Source organism: Dipodomys merriami, unplaced genomic scaffold (assembly GCF_024711535.1).
Source record: "Dipodomys merriami isolate MVZ:Mamm:240054 unplaced genomic scaffold, mDipMer1.0.p SCAF_21, whole genome shotgun sequence".
NCBI lineage: Eukaryota > Metazoa > Chordata > Mammalia > Rodentia > Heteromyidae > Dipodomys > Dipodomys merriami.
The window spans coordinates 20,789,459-20,806,056 of NW_027203493.1; positions in this window are offsets into that span (position 1 = coordinate 20,789,459).

Consider the following 16,598-nt stretch of genomic DNA (forward strand, 5'->3'; position numbering starts at 1 on the left):
GAAGAACCTGGAAAAATACATTAAGTAAATCAGGCCCAGAGACACAAAGATTCCATATTTTCCCTCCTAGGTGGAAGATAGAATTAGTTTATAAACATAGACAAGTGTATAAAAAATGTCTTAACTGAAATAGGATAGTTTCAAGGGAGAACTTAAATAGTGTAATTCTTTAGAAAGGCAAAGTCAAAGTTCAACAAAATAAATACCAGGAAAGGAGTAATTGAAAGTGTTCTGTGGACCAAGAGGAGAGGGGTAGATGAATGAAGAGAAGAGAGAGAGAATGTAATCAATAACTCAATGTGTATCTCAAACAGGATTATTAAGCTGCTTCATTGAAAGTGAACTTTTTTGTATAACTTCTTAAAGAAAATGAATTAAAAATGTACATTTTCTAAGATACTCCCTGATTGCTTCTGTAAGAATAAAGTGAGATAATGTATTATATTCAGTGATCTGGTACATAGAAGGTTTGTGATTATGTAATTGATCTTTCTTTTGAAAGAGCTTCTTAAGACCCAATCAGCCTTCATTATTTTTCTATTTGGTGTTGAACACATCCTGGCTGAATATCACCACACTTTAGGAGTAGATAAAGAGAATCCATGGTTATGTTTCTTTTATATATATATATATATATATATATATATATATATATATATATATAATTTTTATTTTTTATTGTGAAAAAAACTGTACAGAGGGGTTACAATTACATGGGCAAGATAATGAATACATTTCTTATCAAGCATTGTAGCCTCCTCCTTTGTTTCCCCTTACCATCCTCCGTTACTTGCTGCATCCTCTCCTCAAATTTCTTATAAAATACATATCTGATTTTGAGAAGTTCTACTTAATGACTGTCCTAATACCTTCTTCCAGTGTCTCTTAAGATTGTGCATACTTACATATTTTCAGTTGGTCTATTTTTGTTCCTTTCTTCCTTTGAAAACATAGCCATAAATGAGTTATTCTTTGTATAAGATTTGATGATAAGTTCCCTAAGATTGTAACCTCATAAACAGGCTACCTTCACTGACTCAAGCACTAGAAACATTCACCAATAAATTTTTCCAGCTATGTGCATTTCTCTGCTTGCTGATTTCTATTCATTTTAAAGCATAATAAAAATACAGAAAGGTTAAGCATAAAGGATTCATTAAAAATCCTTTGTCAACTTTTAAAATTGCTATCATTTTGTTTTCCAGTGTTCATTCTCAAGAAGGTACAATCTCACATTCTTATCAGAAGTGATTTGTGACTGATCAGTTCATGGAGGACCCCAGGTAAAAGAAACTTACAGAAAGCATTGTGCTTTTAACACTTTTTTCTTTCTTACTCTTCCTTTTCTTTTTTCCCTTTCTTTCTATCAAACATCATACTTCTTTGGAGAAACCCTTCAGCTTGAGATATCATCAGAAGTGCTCAGCACTTTATTTTCTCCAAAAGAGAGGGTGAAATTTAGGTGTGTCTCTGAGAAATTTAATCATTCTCTCCTTTGCTTCATTTTCCTTTACTATGGCTTCTTCATTAGTATGTAATATCCATCCTTTTCTTCCTTTATTCACTTATGATTTTTGTGTGTTTTGAGCATGTATGATTTGACAAAATGATGTACAGCAGTGAGAATCATTGTGTGAAAGAAAAGTAGACTTTTGGTGCTTTTCTATTACAGTTCGGCCATATGGAGGTTGTATTTCCTAGCCACTAAAGGGTGTATGCTAAGAATATTTTCAGAGCTTAGAGAAATTACACTGAAACTTTTCAGGAAGAACTTTATAATACAAAGAGGGAAAATTGTCACTTCAATAAAACCTTAGTTAGAGGAGCCTTCAGATATTCTTTTTTCATTGTTGGCATTTAACATTAGGACCTTGAGCATTATAATGCTATGCTAGCTTCACAGAGGCTGGAGTTTTTCCACTAGAACTATGCCTCCAGTATGGCTTTTACTGGGTTAGTTAGAGATGTAAAGTTAAGGACTATCTGCTTAGGCTGACTTTGAACTGCAAGTCTCCAGGTCTTAGCCTCTTGAGTAGAGAGGATTACAGTCATGAGCCATAGTTCCTGACTTGTATTCCTTCATAAGAAGATTCTAAGGTAAAATAATATTAGTGATCACATTGGTGCCTTCAGTTAACAGTATCTGAGTAGTGTGAGGGCCATGGTCAGTCATTGACTAATCTTCTGCCTACATGAGCAAAGCCACTGAATCTTTATTCAACATTTTCCTCTTCGAGAGTATTGTTTTCTCCAGATTCTGAATAAACAAAGGTCCTAAAGTACTTACATAAATTATTTCTAAATATCCCCTTAAAATGTGTCCTAAGGCAAGTATTTCAACCAAAACTTTATGGCACTGATCTTCAAACAATATTTGATTCTGAGGGAAATTTTGGGAGAGTTAGGGAAGGACTGACTTTGTCCCAAAAGAAATGGACTCTTCATGTACTTTTATGTTACTGACTTATGTAACTCTAACTGTAACTAAGTTATATAATTGTACATCATCTTTAACATAACAACATGCTTAACTATGGATACAGGTTGACCCATTGTAACAATGAGATGTACAAGACACTATGTTGAAAAACGAACTTTACAATTTAGGCCAAGGGGGGAGGGGAGGAGTGTAGTTGTGGAGGTGGGAGGGAAGGGATGGTAGGGGAAAAACAAAGGAGGGGGCAACAATGTTCTATGGGAAATGTATTCATTACCTTGCTCATGTACCTGTAACCACTTTGTACAGTGTTTTTACAATAACAATGTATTAAAAATCACAATAAAATTTAAAGAAAAATATTTGATCTCAGGATGGTTATTCAGTTTTCTCAGTGGTCTGACATGAGTGGAAACAATAAATTTCCTTGATAAATTGGATGTCTACTTTTTTTCATTGAAATGTTAAAAAAATGTCTTTAAGTAATTCAAATAAGAACTAGATTTAGCCATTAAATAATTCAGGTCACATGGGTCTCCTGAAAATCTCTCTCAAAAGCATTCTGGCACAATCAAAAGTATAGTTTTCCCAGATTGTAAAATGACTGCATATCATCTGGCCACTGTCTCTCTCTCTGGACCCATTTCCACAACTTTGCCAATTCTGCATCAGTTTGGGTGAAAATGGATTTCCTAGCAGGATGATCAAGTTGTGTTTGTTTTCCAGGATTTTCCCAGTATTAGCACCAAAGTGCAGGGTCTTGGGAATTCTCTCAGTCCTCAGAAAATGATACTGATGTTCATCTCATTTCTAAGAGTTGCTGGAACATACTGGATTCCCCCAGAGTTTTTTGCACTTGGTAATTTTACCTGGAATGTCTTTCGTCTTTCATATGTTCATCATATGACACATATTCTTGTAATTTTTAATTCAGCTCAGTTGTGATCTTTTCTGTACTAGTATATCCTAGACTAGCCATCCAGCTATTACTTGTATTGCCTAACTCATTTTTGTCCACCGTTTTTTAACATCTATTGTTATCTGAACTCATGATATGCTTTACATTTATTTCATGTGGGTCTCTCCTCTTTCAGATAACACCCTACAGGGACAGAGATTTAGTCTGTTTTGCTCACCCATATACTCCAGCACCTAGAAGAATGCTTTTAACTTTCTAAGAGCTCAACAGATAAGATCTGAATGCGTAAATGCATGAGAATAGAGAATAAATGTCATTTGTAATTTGTTAATGAAAAATTAATTTCTTCTATTTAATGTTGTAAATACATTCTGGAAAATTTGGATAAATTATATAAGTTGCACCAAATAAGAAACTTCAAATGATGGAGAGAACATTATCTTATGTGGAGACAACAAGTACAAGTTAGTCAAAATTTTGGAGTAGAAGAAATTGACATATTTAATATTTGTAATTTTTCTTCTTCCAAACAATTGTGTCATGCAAGTTAAATGAATGATCTTTATTATCTGGTATTTCTGAGATTACAAATGGCAAGAGTGAAGCCATATAAGGTATGGATGTTGTGTCCAGTGTGAGTTTCTCATTCTGACTCATAGTGTAACCAATAAGCAGAAAGGAAAATTAAAAAATGTGATTATTTGTAACCCTTTGAGTGGAATGGCCCTAGAAGAGAGAGCTAGAAAGAGAAAATTATATACAGATCCTTTTGTTCCAAGTGCCTTGGCAAAGTTCCTTTAATTGCAAAACTAAGAACTTGATAAATTGATTTTTAAGGTGTGGTAATGGTAGTGATTAATCTTTTCCTCCCCATGTCTCATAGCACTTGGTGTGGGCCTTTATTAGAACACAATAATATAGCTTGAATAAGAGGTACTTAGGAATGGGTCTCATCCAATAGATTGTGTACACACGAAAATGAAGGGAAACTCACTGCTTTTATTTTCTTTGTTTTTGTTATAGGATCTATTATTTGATGTTTAAGTACTTAGTAACCATTGGTTGAACTGATGTAATTGAAATTGGAAGAAAAAGAATGATTTCTTTGATATTTGCATCAATACCAGTCATTTTTTAAAAATAATCTCATTGACAAAGAAATGAAAATGAGACATTGAAATTTGGGGGTTGATAGAAAATATATCCAAAGGCAAGGGACAGAAGAATCATTAAGTAAATGACTTCAAATGTCTCCACCTATTACAGTGGGGTGAACATTTTTATTTTCTCACATTGTTTACAACTTTTTGCTTGTTAGATATGTAAGATATGCTCTATCTCTTTCAGTTTTTATTTCCCTTATGGCTTAGTGACATTAAGGAACATGTCATATGTTTGTCTTTTTGTTCTTTTTCTCTAAACTATATTAGCATACATTTTGCCATTTAGATTGTCTTCTTTCCCTTACTGATTTGGAGGAGTTCTCTACATATCCTAGTATTTATGCAGAATTTTAATAGTACTTTTTCTTAATATTGTGGCGTGTTCAGTTTTCTGAGGGCAAAGGTAGCGGTTATTAATTCCTTAGATATGTTTTAGATTTTTAAATTTTTTAAATTGTTAATGTTATTATAAAGGTGATAGAGGTGATGTCCAGAGGGGTTACAGTTACATAAGTCAGGTAAAGAATATATTTCTGGGGCTGGGAAGGTGGCTCAGTGGTAGAGCGCTTGCCTTGCATGCATGAGGCCCTGGGTTCGATTCCTCAGCACCACATAAGCAGAAAAAAAAGCTGCAAGTGGCGCTGTGGCTCAAGTGGTAGCGCACTAGCTGAAGAGCTGAGGGACAGCGCCCAGGCCCAGAGTTCAGGCCCCATAACCGCACCCCCCCTCCAAAAAAAGAATATATTTCTGTTTTGGACAATATCACTCCTTCTCTTGCTCTCTCCTAGTTTTTCACTTGATTGTGTATATTCATGTAAGAAAAAATCCTCCCCTAGAGGACAAATGTGACAGTTATTATCTGTAATCCCAGCTAAAAGGAAGTAGATATGGGGAGGATTGTATTCAAGGACATACCATTAGAGAGATTCCATCTCAATAAACTAGTGATTATGATATGCTAAGGTACGTGGAATGCATAGATACTAGGATAGCAGCTCAAAGATAGCCTGCAGCAAAAATGGCATATAAACTTTCCTATCCTGCCCTTGATAATCATGTATATTTGGTTGCTATTTGTACTGAGAGAAATAATTTGAAATTTTCTATTGGGCATGACTTTAGTTTCCTTCCATTACTCTTCCAGGAGTTCACAATAATTTTGGGTGTGATTATAAATGAGAAATGTATATCTGATCTTCTCTTTTGCTTGGCTCACAGAATTTAAAAAGCCTTGGATTTTCCAAACTTATGTGTGTATTGTATAGAAATAAGGTAACTGTTGGTTGGGGGAGGGCAACAACTTTAAGATATAGAACTCTTAGGGGACATTCAAGTGATGAAATAGTTGCATTGCTCATCCTCATCTCCCTTCTCTAGGAAGAGGAGGGAGATTGAAGGTTGAATTGATCATTGATGCAAATTTGTAATCAACATTTAATGAATCATATTTCATTACATAATAAAGATTACATAAAATCAAAAAGATACAGTCCAAAGAGCACACATGTCACTATATATGTACATGTATATGTAGGTGTATGTATATATATATATATATATATATATCCATACATATATACCTATGGAGGCATTAGAAATGGATGGGGAGGTAGCCCAAGAGAGCATCTTTTCTGTCTCCCATACCTTTGACTACTGCTCTCTTTCATCAGGGTCTTCGTTTAGAGGAAATGGGTTAACATAAGTAGAGTACATCCAAGTTCTGTGAGCAATTGTAGCAAATAATAGAAAGTAATTAAAACTAAGAATGGGATGGTGGGAATCCACAACTTCTAGCTAATTAGTCAGAAGCACAGGTAAAAACAACCTGGAATTAGTTATTGGCATCTAATATGAGGGGCTAGTTGTGGGACTGTCCCCTTTACCTGTGGGGTTTGCACTTATTCAAGTTAGTGTTAAAACAAAATTACAGGGCCCCCAGTATCTGCAAACTGATTGGTAAATACACATACTGCATGCTCCCCCCCACCACATCTGTTCACAGAAGCATTCTGTGCTGAATGCGAATGAAACTGGAGTTTTAATCCTGGGAGGATCCAGATTCCAGCTCTTTCACATGTCATGTCTAGCCAATTGCATAATACAACAAATAAAGACACCGGATGACCCATTGCAACAATGATGCCCAGGAGACACTATATTGGAAATGAACTTTACAACTTTGGGGAGGGAGTGAAGGAAGTGGGGGAGGGAAGGGATAGTGGGAGACCAACAAAGGAGGGGGGTAACAATGCCTGACAAGAAACGTACTCATTGCTTGACTCATGTAACTGCAACTTCCTTGTACAGCATCTTTACAATAAAATAAAATGTTAAAACTAGACTTATAAAAATAAAAAAAACATTTCAAAATACATTTGTATTTAAAATTATATGATAAGCAGCACATCTTAACCCCCCACAAAAAAAAAAACAAAAACAAACAAACGAAGAGTAGAGTAATGGTAAAGGACAGAGAATGGAGTTCATCATAGGGTATAGACATGATATAGGAAGGGTAAACATGTCAGACCATCTCTGGGAAACAGACATGAGCTTTTTAGCTTTAAATAGAGAGAGAATTGAGTAAAGATATACAAGGCATACATAAGAATGACACACTACTACTCAAAGCATTCACTAGTCCTGGTCCAAGTATGGCTTGGTTGATCATTACTGAGGGGTTTCAAAGAAGTTGTTACTGCTCCCTTCACCTGAGGGAGTAAGCTGGTCAGCAGTTGCCTCATGAAGATCTGTGCTGGTCTATTCTGTGGAGGCACTACTATTAATTTCCTTCCTTGTAAGGACATTGTTGCTCAGTCCTGTCCTTCCTGGATTCCAAAGTGGCTCAGAGCAAAGCTTGAGACAAAAATGGAGACACAGAAGTCAAACTTATATCCTGCTTTTAGTTAATTAATGGGCCCAAATAAGGATGCAGGACTTTTTCAGCAAAAGCAATTTGTAAGTACCTGTTGTAAATATAGGAAACAAAAAATTGGATTTATTTTGCTGTGATTCTGAGGTATATTCTTGATTTCATAAGTAGGTAAGTACCATATACAAGTTGTCACAATTTTCCTTCTATACTCATAAGTCATTTCCTTTCTTCTCCTCTTGTTTTGATTTGAAATTTTAGAATACTGAATAGGAGTGAGAGAAGCAGGAAAACTTGATCTCTTGTTCTTAGTGAGCAAGGTGTCATTTATTCCATCAATATTTATTAAATTTCTATTACACAAACAACTCTTCTAAGCATTATTAAATAAGATAATACATAGATTTTATTCTAGTGTGAAAATCATAAAGTATATGATACTTAAGAGAAAGATATGTATTTTATAAAATGTCACCATGTGAAAGTAGTAAAGAAAATAGAATATTAAGATAAATAAACACAGAAAGGTTGGAAGCATTAGACCTATAGTGGAATTCATGCCACTGAGGCAGTGATATTTGAGGAGAGCCTAAAAGCAGTGTGAGAGGCATTATGTGAGCATTAGAAAAGAGCACTGACGGCAGGGAACTTATCAGGCTGTAGTATGCCTATTGCATTTGATGACCAACAACTAGGTCTGTGTGCTCAGTGCAGAAAGAGCAGCAAGAAGAGAAGAAAGAGAAGGCAGAATTTAAAGGAAATTATTAGGTTTGATTGTACAAAACCATAGGGAACATGTTTGTATTTGGAATGTAATGGGGTGCTCTTTTGGTTTTGAAATAATGTTACATAATCAGATTATTCTGCTTGCTATTTGAAGACTGGATTTTATTTAAAAAATAAATACCACATTAGAAGTAATTTCAATCTTGAAATTCAATCAATTGGAAGTATGTAAAGCTGGATATGGGACAGCACTTCAGTTTGTGTGATGTGGCCATTAAAAAAATATTTAAAAGATCCAGAAATAAAACAAATCAAAGAAAAGCTGCATATATGGGATTGCATTAAACTGCAGAGTTGGAAGTGGTGCCGTGGCTCAAGCGGTAGAGCACTCGCCTTGAGTTGAAGAGCTGAGGGACAGAGTTCAAGCCCCATGGCTGCCAATAAAAATAAAAATAAAAAAATAAACTGCAGAGTTTCTTCATTGCAAACGATATAGCTAGCAGACTAAATCAAAAGACCACAGACTAGGAAAAGATCTTTATTAGCTATGTACCACTAAGGACCCCATATCTAAAATACACTTAGAGCTCAAAAAAATTAAACTGCCAAAAACAAATCCTCAAAGAAACAACAACCTTATCAATAACTGGGCTAAAGGCATGAAGAAAGACTCTTCTGAAGAAGAAATACAAGTGGCCAATAGACATAAGAAGAGATGTTCAACATCTCTATCCATAAAAGAAACGCTAATCAAAATTATATTGAAGTTTCACCTAACCCTAGTTAGAATGGCCATTATCAAGAAAATAAATAGTAACAGTCGCTAACAGGGATGTGGACAAAAGGGAGCACTACTATACTGTTGGTGGGAAAGCAGAATGGAAGATCCTCAAAAGACTAAACATAGAACTTCCCTATGACCCAGCAAACCCAGTCCTGGGCATTTACCCAAATGATTATAAACCAGCTTGCATTAATGCCACCAGCACAACCATGTTCACTGCAGTATTATTTTCCATAGCTAAGATAATCCTCACTGGATGAATGGATGAAGAAAATGTAACACACACACACACACACACACACACACACACACACACACACACACACACACACACACACAATGAAATTCTATAATACCATCAGAAAAAATGACATTGCCCCATTTATAAGGAAATGTTAAGACATGTCAAGAATTATATTAAGTGAAGTAAGCCAAAACCAAAGAAACATAGGCTGCATGGTTTCTCTCATTTGTAAAAACTAGAATATACCTATAAATCTAAAGTTAATCCAATGGGTATCAAGTTTGTTATGCCTGTGGATATTCAACTGAAATTGTTGAAAAATAACTACAAGGGTCTGGAGTACACTTGAAGGTCCAGAAATGAGAGTCGTCAGCATATAGATCATTTTTAACTGTGACAACTCTAAGAAAATTCAAGCAAAACAGAGAAGTGCTCCTTCAGGTGAGGTATATGGCATCTTCTTAGCAGAAAGATACCAATAGGAAAAAACATGGTATCCTGAAAACCAGTATAAAGGCTACTTGGGGGAGCAGAAAACTCAGTATCAGGTATGTGGTTTGAAAAGTACTATACATTCATAATTCCTATTTCAAAAGAAGCTTTATTGATTTTCTTTTTTTAACAGAAACTTCTGTGGTATAGCACCTGCCAGCAGAGAGATGAAGACACCTGTCCCTATCTGTGTGCGGAACCATAAGCAGTGATTTTCTAACTTGGCAATGTTCTTTCAAGTTGATGTTTCCAACACCACCTAGAGGACCAGGAAATTCAGTGAGGCTGGCAGCACCAGAGGTGGGCCTGTTTAGATCCCTCTTGGCAAACTCTTATTCAAGAAATAAAAGAAAATGGAATATCCTAGGCATATGGCCCAAAACACTATAGATCATTTTTGGAAGTAACTTTTGAACCTTTGACTTATTTGTACTCAGAAGAAATTTAAAAGGTAAAAAAAATTGTGTCATTATGTTCCTACTATAAGTATCCACACAGAATCAAGGGATATGAGGAAATATCAATTGCTCAAAGCTTTCCTCCTAGAAATATAGTTTCCTATATAAGAATCATGGCAAGTGAAAAAACTTGAACCTAAACAATGAGGTTCTAAAAGTACTTCTAGTTTTCCTCCTTTACCCTGCTAGGCAGCTTTCCTTTCTTTAAACAACTGTTGAATGCATGGAATATGTGTTATTTTAGATTCCGAATGTACATTAATAAATTTTGTAAACAAGATCCCTGCCTTCATAAAAATCTATAGTCTAGTAGGAGACCAAGTATTAAGTTTAAATTTACACTAATTGATAGTTGAGTAGAGTAATAGTGACAATGTAGGCTTTACATGTCAGATCACAATACACAATTTTTAATAAGACCTTAAGATGAGGGAAGATTTCTCAAGAGAAAAAAAATTATGTAAGCTAAAGTCAAAAGGCTGAATATAAAATAATTTGGTTAAAGGATAATATAAAATAATCTCAGACACCAAAGTTTCCTACACAATAGGAATTGCTCATGTAATCAGACAATGAACATAGCTAAACATACATACATACATACATACATATATTCTGTATAATTAGACACATATTTATAATTGATTACATATAAAGTTTAATATGTATGTGTAATATGTGTGTTTAATATGTATGTGTAATATAATAGAATACATATCATATATATCAAGTAATCTATATTGAAAACAATCCCCTTCTGGAATTCTATCCTGGAAGGAAAGACACACTTATGAAACATCACAACATATGTTCATAACACCAAAAACCAGATGAATCTGTACCCCATGCTTAAAAGACACACAGCAAAAACGAGTAAAGTACAATGAAAAATGGACAGAGATGTATTAATGTTGTTGCATTAATAAGTATTCCACTTTAAGGTATACTAAACAGAACAACACAATTACATTTTGTCCAAACATAAAGATATATATCACTAGTGTAGAGTAGGGTGTGAGTTTGGCTGATGTACCAGAAACTTAAGCAGTAGATGCTAAACATGGTTCGTGTGATAGTTCTCTTATTAACTGTGAGATTATAAGAGATATTGACTTCATGGTATTGAGAGCTCAGAATCTTTATGTGGTACTGCTTACAAGTTCCTAAAATGATATTGTCATAAGATGGAGTATTTTAAGATAATTTATAAAAAACAAAAGCAAGCTAGGAAAGGGAAACAATGTTGCCCCTTAAAGACACAATTTCCCAGTTCCTAGCAAAATGATCCTAGGATGCTGCTCTTCAGTCAAACCTATACACACTTTGTCACATGTCCTATTTCCATGCCACAAGGAAATGTAATCATTATTCTAGACTATAGTAGGCCCAAGTACAGAATATAAACACTATGGCAATATGTACACAATATCATATCATCAAGGAAAACTAATATTTGCCACCATCATCCAAAGGGTGAAAGCATAAGATAATTCAAATGATACAAGGTGAGTGAGAAAGACTAGTTTCTTGATCTTAAGGATGTCAGAATAGGCATTATAAATCTTATACAGAAAAAAGGAACAGAGGTTTAGAAATGATTAGGGACATTAAATTGTTTCTGACTAAAGGACATTAAACTGACTCTGCCAGGAAGAGAGGAGTGATATCACTGATTTGTAAGGGCCTAATGTATTTAGAGTTCTTCCTACCTTTCATGTGTTGTTGGATGATGTAAAGGATAATCGCAGTATGAATCTTGCTCAAAATAATTAGTATTATCCATCTTAATTTAAATGTAAATTCAGAAAGCTTTTGAACCACAACTGCAACATTCCTGAGCAGTGAGATCTTAGTTAATTGACCTCACAAAAAGAAAAAGCCAAAATTCTTTTTAGAACCATTAATCCACAAGGTATGTACTCATAAACATAACTTCCATTTATACTTTAAAGACATTTCCAAAAAAAGGTAAACATTGAAATAGGCTCTGTAAAATAATTTGTTTCTAGAACATCACAAATCATAAAAGTGGGATTGCTTAAACTTCGGCCTGATGAGAAAATATTAATCATAATTTCCATGAGTATGTCAATTATAGTTTTTAAATATATTTTATATGTGTACTTTAGCAGTATATTCTTAATATGAAATAATGATTTAGGTATAGCTTTTATTGTTAACCTAAGTTCACTGGTAGCAAGCCAAAAGTAATAGACTACATATCAAATATGAAGAATCAAATCCGAGACATAACACGAGCTCAAATTTACTCATAAAAATAGAAAAGTTTCCAATAGACACCAGAGGTTCATATCTGCAATTCTAGCTATTCAGGAGGCTGAGACCTGGATGATTGCCAGCCCTTGTGGAAAAGCCTGAGAGACTCAATCTTCAATTAGACTGGAAAATTCCAGTCTGAAAGCACAGCTCAAGATATAAAGCTCAGCCATGAGTAAACAGGCTATGTGAGAGCACGAGACCAAATTCAGGCCCTGGTACCAGCAAAAACAAAACAAAACATGTACATGCGCATTTCTAGGTGGAGAGGAAAAGTCAAAACTACACACAAACATTAAATGCTGATTATCAATATATTTCATACTAGCTCTACTTTAATCTTGCTGCGATTTATTAAAGGCATCTGGTGGTATAATATGGTTGCTGACTTAATGATCAGATTTAGGATTTTTTTTATTTTACTGTGGAATGAAGAAATACATATTCAATAGAACGGAATCACACTTAAAAGTATAAACCTTATTCTGCTCCAAGCTAGCTATTTTCTTTTAAAGGTATAAACACTGATATTGTTTTATGCACTGTGTTGTCAAGCCATGAGATTTGGAATGATGTCAGGTGTAATAAATGAATTTTCAGCTTGTAAATGAAGGTAAGCCCACGGGAAGTTGAGAAGCATCTGCAGTTTCTGAGAATTCTAGAAAGGTTAGGACAGGCTTTCTAATTTTTCTTAATTTACATAAAAGTTTCCCAAAAATGGAGTGCTAAAATATTCTGATGCATTTATCCCATAAGGATAATCTAATAATCTATCCATTTTTGTCATGTTGCTTTAGCAGTTGTGTATCTATAAAAATCTCTTGCTAGGGCTAGGAAGGTGGCTCAGTGGTAGAACGCTTGCCTTGCATGCATGAGGCCCTGGTTTCGATTCCTCAGCACCACATAAGCACAAAGAAAAAAGCCGGAAGTGGTGCTGTGGCTCAAGTGGTAGAGCGCTAGCCTTGAGCTGAAGAGCTGAGGGACAGCGCCCAGGCCCAGAGTTCAGGCCCCACGACCGGACCCAAAAAAAAAAAAATCTCTTGCTAGAAATGCAGAAGTAATTCTTCAAGACATTGTAAAGTCAGATTTGGAATGGTTATTTTGGCTTCATTATTTAAGAATCTGAAATTTTATCATTTAAATAAAATATTATTTCTTTACTATTATTAGCAAATAAACAAGGCACACCCTAACTAGAAATTGTACCCAATGTATTTGAACCAATGTTTTCCATTTTAAGAGCATCCACACAAAATCTGAAGGTTTATTAAATAAATGTTCTATATTCTGATTTTAAATACACATTGGCTTGAGCAATAATTTTCTTTTAGACTTGTAATTGTGAAAGGCAGTTTCAATTCAAGATAACAGTTGTAATTTTCATTGTTATAATGAGTAAAGTTATGCATTGAGGACAATATATATCACAATAAATAGCACAATGCCTTTGATGTGTGCAAGATAATAATGAAAATTGTTGCTATTTATTGAGTGACTTTATTAGCTCACATATAAATGTGTATATGTATATGTGAATGTATATCTGCAGACACACATACAAATGTGTACACATGTGTGAACATATGCTGACACCACAGCTCTACTGAAAATCACACTGTATAGATATGATGATAAAGATCAAAGAAATGCAGACATTAAAAATTAAAGAGATTAAAGGATTTTCAAAAACCACTTTGTTTAATGAATGGAAATAATATTAACCATATTAACCCAACTTTTATATGTTTCTTATAACCTGGGCCTTTTCTACTACTTCAAGATTTGTTTCTATACATGTATGTGACTGTCTCTAAAAAAGAACTGTACACTGAGGACCAGCTATCTGTTTGGATATCATGCTCTATTTCTTGACTCAGGTGATAGTTACACAATTAAAATTAGACTTAGGATTCTGTATGTTTTTTCATTAGATGAAATAGATTTTTAAATGCTATACACAAACATTTTGCATACATAGTCTTTTTGACAAAATAATTATTTTGTTGGTTGTGGTTGGCAGTTACTTGCTTCTAAGTAAATAGATTTAATCTATAGTAAGTTTTGGCTATAGAAAGAACATGTGGGAGAGATGTCATTTCTGTGAATTGGTATGTGTACCTCCTATGAAATATGGGGAATTAGGGAAAGGGAGAAATCCTTCCTGCATTGCCAGTTGTATGAATTTAAGTGCATGTCCCTTCAAATAACATTTCTAAAAATGTATGAATGTTAGTGATCATGATATCTTTTTGTTAACATAAAGGATACAATAGGGAAGTCTATATACCAAGCTATTTGAAAGCAAGTATACCAAGTTAAGACAAACAGGTCTTCAGTGGTGGAAACTAGGCCTCAGGCCCAAGTCAACCCTAATGAATTCTTTTTCTAAGAGTTTACCTACCAGACTCTAAAATTTCTATCATCTGTAGTGGAAATATGGTGTTAAAATACTACCAATGGCAGAAAAGATGAGTCATAACATGATACTCAAAGAAAAGCAGTTGTATGTAGATGGGCTATTGACACATTGCTGGTCTATAGTGGTCATATGAAGAAAACATGGTCTCTGTATTTACACATATGTGCCTTTAGCCAAGGGACTGGCAATAAATTTACTTTAAAAGAGAAGAAGTCTGAATTTGAACACAACTAAGACAAAGTAAACACAGGCACTGGGCATTTTTCCTTTAGGATTGGATGGAAGGATAGCCATTTTCACCATAGCACTTCTTTTCTAATTGGTTTGTTGATGTTTATTTAACTTGTGACTGCTGCTTACTTATGTAGAACATAATGAAGGATATGAAGTTTTCATTTATCTGAATTAACTTTGTAACAGTCTGGCCAACAAAATACACAGATTTGTTAAAATAAAGAATGAGAATATAAAGTTTGAAAGTTCCTACTTGCTTTCTGTGGCATGCCAATTTGACTTAGTTTGGGTTTATTTATCTTCATTTTGGAAATTTCTGGGATAAGAACTAATGTAATTTGTATGACTAGAGTGTCTCCTTTTCAAACCTATTTTCATGTATAGTTTGCAGACTTGGTTTCCTTTACAGAATAGAATCATTTTTCATAATTTCATTACATTCCAGCTTGCTCCAGACAGTATGTAAATAGACTTTCAAGAATGTCAACTGGTTAGGAAAGAAATATGGTGTGACCATCTCAAGTATTTCTCCTATCATTCAAAAGTTCTAATCTGGGGCTGGGAAGGTGGCTCAGTGGTAGAGTGCTTGCCTCGCATGCATGAGGCCCTGGGTTCGATTCCTCAGCACCACATAAGCTAAAAAGAAAAAAGCTGGAAGTGGCACTGTGGCTCAAATGGTAAAGCGCTAGCCTTGAGCTGAAGAGCTGAGGGACAGCACCCAGGCCCAGAGTTGAGGCCCCATGATCGGACCCCCCCCCCAAAAAAGTTCTAATCTAATATTTCCAGTTTATCCGGGTTCTGTCCCATTTTGACTTTGTACATTGTGTTTTCATTTTCATTTGCTTCAGAACGCTTTGCATTTACCTTTAATTTGTTCAATGGCTCCTTGTTTGTTCAATAGCATGTTCTTCTGTCCTTATGAAATTGTATAATTGTTGAAACTCCTTTTGTTATTTTAAGGAAAACAGCTTGAAAACAGTTATATTGTTTTGCCATTTCACTTTAACTTACCACCTACAGGGAGTAACCTTGCAATGTGACTAAGATGTTGTGAAATAAAGTTGAGTTTATTACCTGTTTAAAACTGACAACTGGACAGTAGGCTGAGATCCATAGACATAGATACTTGCAGAACAAATTTGCTTTTTGAATCAGAATCCAGTGTCCAAATATATCAGGCCTGTAGAAATACTTCAAATATTTTCATAGTACTTTGGAAGACACCTTGCTTTTCCTCTTTCCATTAATTGAGTCGTGAACTGGAAACTTCATGAGTTCCAACAAGGGTCAGGACCCTTCCCCCAAGCAAATGGTCCTGAAATCCCATAAAATCAAGATGGAAAGCTATTCCTTGTTGAGCCAGCATATGCCAAGGGGCTGGGGTGGAGGAACAGGCTGTTTACCATGATGTGCGGAACTTACATTTCTGTGTAACCTGGGTTTATATGCCTCCTGGGAGGCTGGTTGAGTCACCTTCTTGGAAAGAGTCATCATCATGATAGATTTTCCTGCCAGGAAGTTTTACTGTCAACCCTACATTTTGTTTTTTTCTGTTCTGGTTAATTCTCCCTGG